The sequence below is a fragment of the Astyanax mexicanus genome, chromosome 8, assembly GCF_023375975.1.
Source record: "Astyanax mexicanus isolate ESR-SI-001 chromosome 8, AstMex3_surface, whole genome shotgun sequence".
Classification (NCBI taxonomy): Eukaryota; Metazoa; Chordata; class Actinopteri; order Characiformes; family Acestrorhamphidae; genus Astyanax; species Astyanax mexicanus.
The window spans coordinates 22773372-22785866 of NC_064415.1; the positions used below are offsets into that span (position 1 = coordinate 22773372).

Genomic DNA, 12495 nt, shown 5'->3' on the forward strand with positions numbered 1-12495 from the left:
TCCTATATCAGCCTCCAATGAATATATATATATATATATATATATATATATATATATATATATATACGTATATATATATATACGTATATATATATATATACGTATATATATATATATACGTATATATATATATATATATATATATATATATATATATATATATATATATATATATATATATATATACTTTTTTGGCTGTAGAGAAAACATTACACACACACTGAAATACACACGAACAAGTGAAGCAACTTTAAGACATGAGCTGTTTTGCGTGCAGAGCCAAGCAAAAAACAGAATTAGTGAGACAGAGGGGAAATTCTGCTAGAGTAAGCTGGTGAGCTAAGACCGAAATAGAAAAAAAAATATATAAGAGTTTACCTCAGTTGCAGAAATCTGTCGGTTCAAGCCACAAGCCCTGCATATACAGTATAGCAGCTTAAGAAAAATACATATAAAGAAAAGATTTAGTCCAGTCGGAAATACTATCCACAGACTTATTTCCACACATTCTTCAGAAAATGCAAAGCTAATGCTGTTTGTAAAATAGTAATATACCCAAAATAACCTTAAATTCAGTGCTACAGTTTTAGCTTTTAGACTAAATTAAAACAATGTGTTCTCTAGCTTAGTAAACAGGTGTTTTACTCATGATGTTTTTACTATTTTACTATTCAAGATGCAGGTTTTCTCTCTAGTTTATGTTCTATTTGGTTTTTTACTGTTGTAAATATAAAATCCATTTAATTTATATACAGAGCAGATTGATGCATATGTAGCCCTGTTTAATTTTCAAGTTATGTAAATTAAGATAATTCTAAAAACAAGTTCATTTTTATTTGTATAAAAGTTTTTGTGCTCACTCACGGTAGTTAATAAATAATTGTGTTTACTCTTGTTAAAAAAAACTTCTGTTAAAAAAAAAAATATATATATATATTTTTGGAGCAAGATAATTGGTTATTTTTCCTGTCAGTCAGAACTCTTGAGAAGTGGGTGGAGCTAGCAGCTGCGTTGTGAGCAGCAGGGGGGCAGCAGGAGAGAGAGAGAGAAGGAGCGAGAACTAAGCAGAGTCAGCCATGCAGCACAGGAGCTGTTTGTGCTCAATATAAGTCCAAAATGTGGCTAACGGCCAGTTTAAACCACTTGTGTGACTTTTTGTGACATCTTTGATGAGGTAAATTGGGATTTGTTCACATTTATATAAGATTTGTCCAATTAGTAACTCTTTACACTCTATTGTTTGTAAGCTAGTCAAAATGGTGTGTGTTTGCTAACTCAGTAACACTGAATATGATCTGTAGCTGCTTTTGTGCTTGAAATATGGTTAAACCCTGCCTAGCTAAGCTTGATTATGTGAATACAGGACACGGACAGTGTTTCTGACGAGCCCAGTGAGCTACATAGAGCTTGAGAGCTGACGAGGGAGCTGTTTCATGACTTCTTGGCTGTTCCACCATTCCATGAGCATCGCTCTCAGCCTAAACTTCTACTAGACTGCCTAAACTACTGCCAGACTGCCTAAACTACAACTTCGCTGATTCTACGTCGTCCTGCTTTCACCAGACACCCAGAACATTCTCTAGAGAGGTCGTGAGTACTGAGTGTGCACAAACAAATATTTTATTTTGCTTACTTTAAGTAAGTGAAGCGGCTATTAAAGTTTTGAGCCTCACCGTACCCAAGCCACGACTCAGGCCTGCAACTTTTTGTTTCTTTTATTTTTCTATTACTTTTCTGAGTGTGTGTGAGTGTGCGTGTGTGGGCCCACAAGTTAGGTATTTCTTTGTTTATTTGTTCAGAGCTGTTACATTTTTTGGATAATATTTTGGGTTAAATTATTGTTAATTAGTATACTGGATAAGCTGCAACACATATGTCTAAAACCTGTGATACCTGATCTGCCAAAATTCATACAATAATCTGAGTAAAAGAAAGGTAGCTAAGCATTAAAACTCATTTTTTTGGTTAATAGAGTGTTCATTTCATTAAGTACTGGTTATTTATTTATTTATATTTCTTTATTTTCCTTTTTGAATAATCTCTATTAAAATAGGCTGAGTGTGTGAAACGGAGAGATTTCTAAAAAATAGAGTATACTAAGTCTACTTATTTTGTTTATACAAAATTTGAAATGCATTAGTCTGTACCAATAATCATTGGGACCCAGGGCCCTGCCTTTAATACATAAGTGGTTAGGCAGGGTGTTACACATACATGTGATTCTTAGTGATACACTGAAACACCAGCAATCATGGAATACTGGAGGTCTATAGATTATGAAGTGTTACCTCAGGGGAAGGCTTGAGACTGCCCTTATCTGTAGAAGCTATGAGGTGTTATCTTGTGATAAAGACATGCCAGCATGGTCACGGTTTGAGTTTGAGCAAGCGCTGATGAAGTGGGTACTAGATAAATGGGGGCACATCCATTTTACATTCCTTGATCTACAGACTCACACGGATGTGCTGCAGCATGCAAATCCAGTTTTTACATCAACAATAAACAGAATAAAGAATAAAATAGTATTGTTGTTTCTTTATATGAGCTGCTGGTGCACCTTTACAGTGTGAACGTGCAGGTCAGTTTCCTCTGCTGAGACGTGCAAAGTGGTGCGCTGTTAAGATAGCAACGTGCCAAAGTCAGAGTGCACCTGGTTCTTAAAGAGAATGGCAGGTGACATGCTTATTGGTTTATTTCTTGCTACACCCAAAACACATATTAGTATTTTTTTGAGTATTTTTTGAGGCCTCACGAAACCAAAGACACACCGAGATGCCCTAAATCAAGCGTAATTGACGTCCCGCCTATAGATTGCTAAAATAATTGTTATTTCTTCACTAAGTAGTAGCTAACAAGTACCCTGTGTAGTGTTAGTCACACTTTTGTACTAATGTGAAGGAAAATTAGAGCTGTCATCCTGCCTCTTCATTTATCTCTTGTTTATCTCTCATTTAGCTCTGGAAAACATAAGAAACCACTTAAAAATGATGAGTTTCTTTGGTTTTACCAAATTCGAAACTTCTGGAATATAATCAAGAGAAAGATGGATGATCACAAGCCATCAGACCAAACTGAAACGCTTGAATTTCTACATCAGGAGTGGCATAAAGTTATCCAAAAGCAGTGTGTAAGACTGGTGGAGGAGAACATACCACATGCCACTTTGATCAGGAGTTTGACAGTTCGAATCCTGCTCATGTAGCTTGCCATCAGCTACCAGAGCCCCGAGAGAGCACAATTGGCCTTGCTCTCTCTGGGTGGGTAGATGGCGCTCTCTTCCCACATCACTCCTAAAAGGTGATGTCAACCAGCACAAGGCATTCGAAAAGAGGCGGTGGCTGACTTCACACGTATCGGAGGAGGCATGTGCTAGTCTTTACCCTCCTGGTGTTGGAGCATCACTAGTGATAGTGGGAGCTTTAATAAGTGGGTTGGGTATTTGACCTTGTAAACTGGGGAGAAAATGGGGAAAAAAACAGGGTTATTCAACCAAATATTGATTTTTTTTAACTGAATTTAGTTTTTTTATGAATATAAACTTGTTTTCTTTGCATTATTTGAGGTCTGAAAGCTCTGCGTCTTTTTTGTTATTTTAGCAATTTTTCATTTTCTCAATAAGTGCTTTAAATAACAATATTTTTAACTAGAATTTGGGAGAAATGTTGGTTGTAGTTTATAGAATAAAACGACAATGTTCATTTTACTCAAACATCTACCTATAAATAGCAAAATCAGAGAAACTGATTCAGAAACTAAAGTGGTCTTTAAATTTCACTGTCAGTTTCATATAAAACCCACTGTATGATCACATATTAATTCTTCTGCAGATTCAGTTAGCTCAAGCCATGATATCAAGCTTGTTGGAATTCCCCAAAATTAGATCATTTGATTAAAATGGATCGAGTGAGACTGATTCTAAGTGAAGGCGTTTGCCTTGTCTCTGCTGCTAAGAGCTTCATGTCTAATAAAATATAGATTTGAATTTGGGACACTTTGCCTGATTAGGCCTTTTTTCCCCTTCCCTCTTTTAGTGCCACTCAAAACTAGAAGCCGGTTAGCTTTAAGAAACAGTCTCCACGACAATGTCATTAATCTGAGCCAGCTAGAGTGTGCGTGAGATAGGAAGCTAAGATCTAATGATAGCAATCAACAATAATTAAAGGAAAATGATCACCACTTACTTAGGTGAGTCATTAAGATGAGTGTCCTTGTGCCCCGGTTGACCTGGGTGAATAAGTGCGCTACTTTGACCACAAAAAAGCCTAATACATGGAGATATATAATAAAAGTTACATTTCAGGATTTTGGTACATATCCTGTCCCACCACTTAAATTTCAAATGTACGTATCCAACATATCTAAATGACTATTTTTTTGTGAAAAATGTACTTGTTATAAGACAAACTGTACAATCTGGTGGAAAAATAAGCTCCTTAGATATTATTCAAAAGACCGAATACCTTTGGACCACCTCAAAAAATGGCCGTTTTCTCTTGTCCCACACATTGCATGACCAAATCTTTTGGCAAATTTAACAATTAAAATAAGCTCTAAATAAATGACTTCCTCTTGTATATTGTTGATATGCATCTCCTTTACTTATGAAAACAAATACTTCGGTCTACATTGTTTTGCATGTTACAGTTTTTATGCTATTAAGTTGTGTCCCACAACATGCGCTCAACCCTGTTATCATAAGGAATTTTACCTGTCAGAGAAAGAGTTAAAAATATTTGTCTACTAGCACAAAGGAAGTGACATCACAAGGACATTTTCTGCCCACATGGCAAGACAGTGGCTGCGTCCAGAAACTTTTGCTACTCCTCCTCTCCTACTCCTCCTTTCCTACTCCTCCTCTCCTACCCCGGAAGAAGGTGGAGGAATCGAGGAGAGGAGAGGAGGAGGAGGAACGGAGGGAAGGAGCTGTAATTGGGGAAATGGGACAGCTGATCCCTTTTAGATAGGATGTTGACTACCGATGAACTGAGCCAATCACAACGCTCACTTTTAGCACATGCCGGATCCTGCCCAGCCAATCACAGCTTCTGAATAAAGCTCCACATACAAAAATAAAAACGAGAGATCAATAAACACAATTCCAAATTCTAGAGATCAAGCTTCAAAGTGCAGCCTGATTAGCCATTGATGAAGGTTGCATATGTAAATATTAAATTATTTTAATAGTAAAATATGATTTCATTGAATGTAATAAAACAAATAACAAATCTTAATAAATAATAAATATAATAATACATATTATATTTTGCATACATGTTGAAGTGAAAAAATATTAGATGAAACAGCATCAATGGAACATTACTGTCACACAGCTAAATATTCAGATATTCCGATAAAATCCTGCTTACTCCCAGGCATTTTGGCCGCATCTCTGGCCAGTGAGATATATATATATATATATATATATATATATATATATATATATATATATATATATATATATACATACACGTATATACGTGTATGTATATATATATATATATATATCATGTTACAAATATGGGAACATTAATAATGTTTTACTGAGCATACAGCTTATCTAAACAAAAACATATATTAGTGCTTTACTGGCTGTATAATTAGATAAGGAACCTAGTTAATTAATATGTTTATGACGTATATTAGGGCGTTGCCTGCTCATCGCACTGCTTTTCGCGTGCTCTGTGGGCGTGGATGCAGTGATGTCATTGGAAAATCCTTAAAAGTCTTCCGGAGTAGGATACACTGATGTATCCTTCAATGGAAGCTTACTACAGGAGAATTTTAAGCGGCTTCTTTCGTCTCCTACGGTATTCGGACAGGCGGCAAGATGGCGTCACGAAATCAGTTTCCGGGTCACGGAGGAGAGGAGGAGGATCGGTAGGAAAAAGGAGACACTTTTGGGGTTTCTGGACGCAGCCCAAGTGTAAGTGCTCTAACAATTTTCAAGTGTTTCGTCCAAATATGTTTGTCCAAGTTGTGTGTGTCACTCGAAACCCTGTTACTCATATTATAAGAACAATAATGAGTAGAGTCAAAATTTACTTTATATACTTATATAACCATGTTTGTCCTTGATCTTGTAAACATAGCTACATTTTACAGCTAGCATCTGTTCCTGGGGTAAACCACAACTTAGCCTAGATTTGCAACCCTGTTACTCGCAACCCTGTTACTGTAAGTTACCAAATATATTGCAGAATCTAATTTAAAAAACTGCTTTGAAACTTTTTGATAGTCTATTACCTGTTTTTAATAAAAATATGACTAAAAATGATCAAATTCAAGATCAAATTTTCAGACGTGACCACCCCTGAAATGTACCAAAATCCTGGAATGTCCCAAAAACTGGAGAACATGTCTTAAATGTTTTACATTTAAGCAGCATTTAAGTAGATATAAGAAACGGACATGAACTCTCTGTTAACTCAACTGCATGTACAAACAAATTGGTAAAACTTACCTACAAAAAGGGTCTCAAATTACAGTACAAAAGATAATGCAATAAACATGCTAAATGGCTAACCCATACACGATACAATAATATCAAGATGCATTGCCCATGATAACGATGATATCAGGATACCGTGATTTTGCAACATTTCTCTATAATACTTCATGACATCTGTGTTACTAAAAAAGGATAAAATACTCCTAAATACCAGGAATTACGGATTTATTTTGACAGTTCCGTCACTGCAGGTGCACCCTATTCATTTGATTAGCGCCACAATGTGAAGTAATAAAGCAGTAACTTTAGTAAGACAAATTGGGGATGAGTCTTAGGGAGTTTAAAGCACCTTTGTTTTAATAAAATATGTTTTAAAAAATTATATTTCATGGCAAATATTGATACTGTATAATGCGGTCGAAACTTTATATCTATATATTTTTCTAACCCCTAGTTAAGACATTATTAAACATTATTAAATTTTAATTATAGTGTGAAGACAAAAGTTTACACATTTGTAACCATTAATACATTATTATACCACAGTTAGTTCCAACCCTGCAATGTGATTGACTAAGAGGGATTTTATGAGTGACATTATCAGCCTGTAATGCACTGTAACCAAAACTCTCCATGTGTTTCTCCACCACATACAGGTAACCTAGCAACCTAGCAATGATGCAGCGCTTACAAACCAAACAGTGCAGCTACAAATAGAGCAGCAATGGAACTATTTTAACACGAGCAGTGTTCATAACCAGTGTTGGGAGTATTACTGATAGAATACCCTCGTTTTCGTGTTTAATTTATTTATAAGTGCTGTTGTACAGCAAAATTTGTACAGCGAAATTTGTACAGCGGGCGGTGTTGTGCCGAGCGCGCGGCACCTCGTGGTCTGTTAGTTCTTGTGTAAAGCGCTCGCGCTAGCCGCAAAATACGACAGAAAACACTGAGAAACTGCAGAACTATGTATGGGATTACAATATGAGCGCCAGGCAGATGAAAGAGAAACAGGAGATCACGTAGCTCTGGGCGCACGTGAACTCCTCCGCGTTTGACTTGCAGCATTGTGTGTAGCTGTTCTTAAAAATCATTTAAATTAAATAATAGTTCTATCTTTTTATGTTACAGTGTTAATTAACATAATTCTGATTATATTCCAATCATTCAATCAGCCCGAAAACAGACAGTTTATGGGGCGGATCGGGCTCGGGCTCATAATGACCGTTCATGGTTCGGGCTCGGGCAGAACGTGCACGGGCCCCGGCTGGGTCGGGTCGGATTTTTTGGGCCCGATCTAACCTCTATTCTCTTTTGGTGAAACTGTTATATTAATACCATTTTAACGGTCATTAGATTGTTGTTTTTGTCCATTATTTTGTTTTGTTTATATATACATATTTCCTTTGAGTGTGGCTTGGTTTGTTTAATTTCATCCCCAGACGCGTTTTTCATTTTTTTCCGTTTTTTTCAGTATTACAAGTTTTAGTAATTTTGGGTTTTGGGTTTATTTCCGTTTGTTATTTTTCTAATAATAATAGTAAATGCATAATTGATTGTCTTTTTTTTTTTTGACGGGCGAATAATAAAAAGTAACGCGATAGTTACTTTTACTGGTAACTAATTACTTTTACAGTGGAGTAACTCCGTTAGTAACTCAGTTACTTTCTTGGAGAAGTAACGAGTAACTATAACTAATTACCATTTCAAAGTAACGTGCCCAACACTGTTCATAACCAAAGAGATCACATTTTAACTCAATATATTTTTAAAAACAGCAATATTGGAACTGTGATATAATCACAATAATACATGATAAGCTCGTGCTTGGCCTGCGGCCTTGGGCCTACGACCGCAGCACATCAGTGCCAATATTATGTTATAGCACTTCCTCTCGTGTATTATACTGTTGCTTGATTACTAGTGTCAATAATTAGTACTGTTAATTAATGTACCCTTATTGTAAAGTTTTACTAAATAATTTTAATGAATGGTGACTTTAATTCCTGTTGTATATGTTCATAAATAAATATTATTATTTGAAACAGTTTTTTTACACAGTATATTCAGAATTATATTCTTGAATGTTAACTTTCAATAAAAAGAGAGGTTTTCGTTCATCCCCAAATTCCATTTTGTCTTTCTGATAGAGTCAAGGAACTACAGATGCCTGGAGATCTTTAGCTGCTCTTGAATACGTTGTAACTTCCCAGATGACTTTATGACTTATGGCTCAGGTAGAGATTTTGGCTGAAGGGCCACTATTGGGAAGATTAACAGCTGCTTGGGCAGTAAAGCTCTGATCGTGGTTTGGTGGAGCTCCAGATCCTTAGAAATGAGTTTTAAACCTATTCAAAGCTGCTAAGCTTCAGCCTTTTCAGAGGCTCATTGTCCAACTTTTTGCTGAGGTCTTCTAAAATGCATTTCTTTGTGCCGTGATGTATTTTACTACTTTTACACTGTCAGGCTCGCTCAGATTGCAAGAGTAAAACTTTTAATGGGCTGGACTGTCCCAAATCAGAACTGCTGCTAACCAGCTAATCTAAAATTGAATCTAAATTAATATATATATATATTTTTTTTAAAGAACAAGAAATTTTCTGCAGCCGATTATAGCAGATATATAAGATACCCAGCACTGCTACTGTGTCATTAGCTACACATTAAATTCCCCAACACTGTTAGTGTTAAATTAACAATGAGAGTGTAAAATGTTTAACTTAACACTGGATTTACTGTGTACCTCACCTAGTGTTACTACCATGCTGTTAGCATTGCTATTTACATCGCTAGTACACCATTAGCAGTGCTAACACTGTGTGAGAATGGCTACTTCACCATCATTAGCATCATTTCTGCGCCATTAGCATCGTTGCCATGTTGCAAATGGCTTCTGGCCTTGCTCAAATTATTACTATGATTCTAGAATATATAGTATATTTTGCACCATAAGGCTGTGAGAGCCGGGGTTGAGTTATGTTTGCAATTAATGCCACAACAACTTCTTCAAAATAAGAGCATTTCCACTGTTGAAATATCTTTGATTCTAATTATAATTCTATGCAACAAGTGGCCGTCCAGCAAAACTAGGATAGCCTGGTTGTTCTTGTGTGTCATACTGTCTCCGGATAAAGAACAAAATAACATTGCTGTTCCCTTGAATTACCTGCTGGCACATGTTAACAGTGTGAATGCACAGGTCAGCATAAAAGCACTGCGCTGTTAAGATATCAACGTGCCAAAGTCAGAGCGCACCTGGCTCTTAAAGGGAATGATTGCTGGTACACTGATTGATTTATTTCTGTTACTCCCGAAACCATGGGCTTTAGATCACTAAAAAAGGGCTACTGCAATCCACAATATAACCACAACAAATAGAATGTTACAAAAAAATCCATATTTTTTCTGTCATATCTCAAACAAATCAGCCTCACCTATTTGTGAAAGCTGAAACATGTTGGACTCTCTAAGCATTCGTCTTATTATATATTAATCTGTCTGAACTAGATCTGAGAGACGGTAACGAAGTGTCTTTCCACAAAACAGTAATTACCGTTTCTTATTTGTGAAGCAGGACACAATACAGGGACAATGGAATTGAATTCTGATAAATGAAATTGCTGCCCTCGGTGTTTGTGAACTCTTATTATTTGCTGTCGAGAGTCGTTTGCGCTAAGGCAGTTTATGTCTGAATATTTCTGTTCCAGTTGTAATTAAACCTGCTAGGTACGCCATGAAATATAAATTGAGAGCCAATTCCCTATAATTCCCCTCAAAACACAGAGATCCCCCCCTCCTCCTTTTCCTTCAAGCTAATATTTTCTGAGCCTTAACGCCAAGCCAACACATGCTAATGTGACACTGTCAAAGGTGACAGGCATGCGTATTAAAAGCTTAGCAGATAATAATTTTATAAATAACATAACACAAATCCTTCACTTATTTCATTTTAATGTGATTGGAGCAGCGGAAGAAAAAAGCTTAATAGTAACGCTCCCATAGTTCAATGAATAATAAAAATCCCTTCATTTAAGGTGAGAGAACGTATCTGGAGAATTGTGAAATAATAGAAAATAATTCATGATTATGCCACAATCTGGAAGGCTGGATTAATTCTTTTTAAAACAGTTTATGCCACCCAAGCTAAAAACCTGCAGAAACGTAATGCAATTACCAGAGCAAATTAAATGTTCTTAAAGCAGGCTTCTAAAGCTGTGATAAAATTATATATATATATATATATATATATATATATATATATATATAGCAGACTAATGGTGAACTTTGTATTCCCTTTATTCCTTCAGCTACTCACATTCAATTTGATGAAACCATTTGTAATATTTACATTTTTTAAACAGAGGAGAGAACAAAGGAAATTAAACAGCAACTTTGTCACTGAATGTTGAAATGATATAAAGTATTAAACTACAAAAGCGAATTGCAGGGCTTTAATTCTTCTCGCTGTTCTTCATGATTGATCATGATGTTTCTTAAAGAGCCACTAAAACCTAAACCATATTTTTTTCCATTAATAGCTGAAATGTGTTCCTTTGAAGTTGTACGGCATACCACTACTTCTTTATTATTTTATAAATATTTCCTTACCTTTAAAAATGCTTTTATTATGATAATTTCCATCTTTGCGGTGCCCTCTCAGGTTCAACTGTGCTATAGGCAAGGATGATATTGTGTCCAGCTCAGCCAATCAGCTCTCACTCCTGCCTTGCCTCTAAACCCATACATCATCCAGTGCCCCTCCCAAACTACCCTTTACATTTTTTGGCCTTTTTTAAATTTGAGCTGAGGGTGGAGTCAGCTAAAATCTGAGGGTTACAGTTGCTTCAATATTAATATTGACCCTTCGGTTTCTTGAAAAACCATGTTTATTATGGATAGAGTACCAGTCAAAAATTTGGACACATCTCTTCTTATGCAATGTGTTTTCTTTCTTTTTATGATTGTTTACATTGTAAAATTTAACATTGAAGACTATATTAAAGCTATACAGGAACACATGTGTTGTTATTCTGTAAACAAAATGTGTTAAACAGAATATGTTTTAGATTTTAAGTAAGTAGATTCTAAGTAGCCACATTAAGCTTTGAGAACAGATCTGAACACTCTTGATAATTTAATCTCAGTGTCTTCATGAGGGAGAGTCACCTGGAATAGATTTCTCAGCATCTTGAAGGAGTTCCAGGAGGTGCTGAACAACAGTTGCTGCTCATCCCAAATCACCTCAAATCACCGTCTCAGTTAGATACACACTTTTAGTTTACAACATAAAAATTCCATATGTGTCTCTTAATTGAATTATTTTTATTATTATTAATCTAGAAAACACATTAAATAAAACAATAAAGAGAAACATTAAATAAGAAGTTATGTCCAAACTTTTATCTGATACTATATATATATATATATATATATATATATATATATATATATATATATATATATATATGATACACTGCATGTCCGGAAAAAAAAAAATCTCCACCTGAATTTGACTATGTAAATGAGTTGGTCAGGTTTAGGTTCAGCAACAGTATGTGCTGAAAGAATGAGGTCAGCTGACTCTACCTGAATATACTGAATATAGACCAGGTTATTCCATCAATGTTTTTTTTTTCTCTCCTGACGAGACGGGTATGTTCCAAGATGACACTCTCAGGATTCATGGGGCTGGAATTGTGAAAGAGTGTTTCAGGAAACATGAGCTCATCATTTTCACACATGAATTATTGTTCACCACAGAGTCCAGATCTTAACCTCATTGACAATCTTTGGGTTTTCCTTTAGAAGAACTTTGTGCAGTGGTCAGACTCTTCCATCATCAAAGCTGCTGCAAGATCTTGGTGAAAAATTAATTAATTAACACTGGATTAAAATAAATCTTGTGACATTGCAGAAGCTTATCGAAACAATGCCACAGCAAATGCATGCTGTAATTCAAGCTAAAGACGCTCCAATGAAATATTAGAGTGTGTGACCTTTTTTTTTTGATTGACATTTTTTTTATTGTTTTTTGGTCAGGCAGTGTA

The 12495-nt window shown here is 35.6% G+C and overlaps 1 long non-coding RNA gene across 1 annotated transcript; it reads left to right on the top strand.

Moving 5' to 3' along the window:
* The first annotated feature begins 932 nt into the window (after positions 1-932).
* LOC125803973 (uncharacterized) lies at positions 933-2216 on the top strand. The gene is made up of 2 exons (XR_007440435.1): positions 933-1174; positions 1364-2216. It is a non-coding gene; the product is annotated as an uncharacterized LOC125803973 (long non-coding RNA).
* The last annotated feature ends 10279 nt before the right edge of the window (positions 2217-12495 follow it).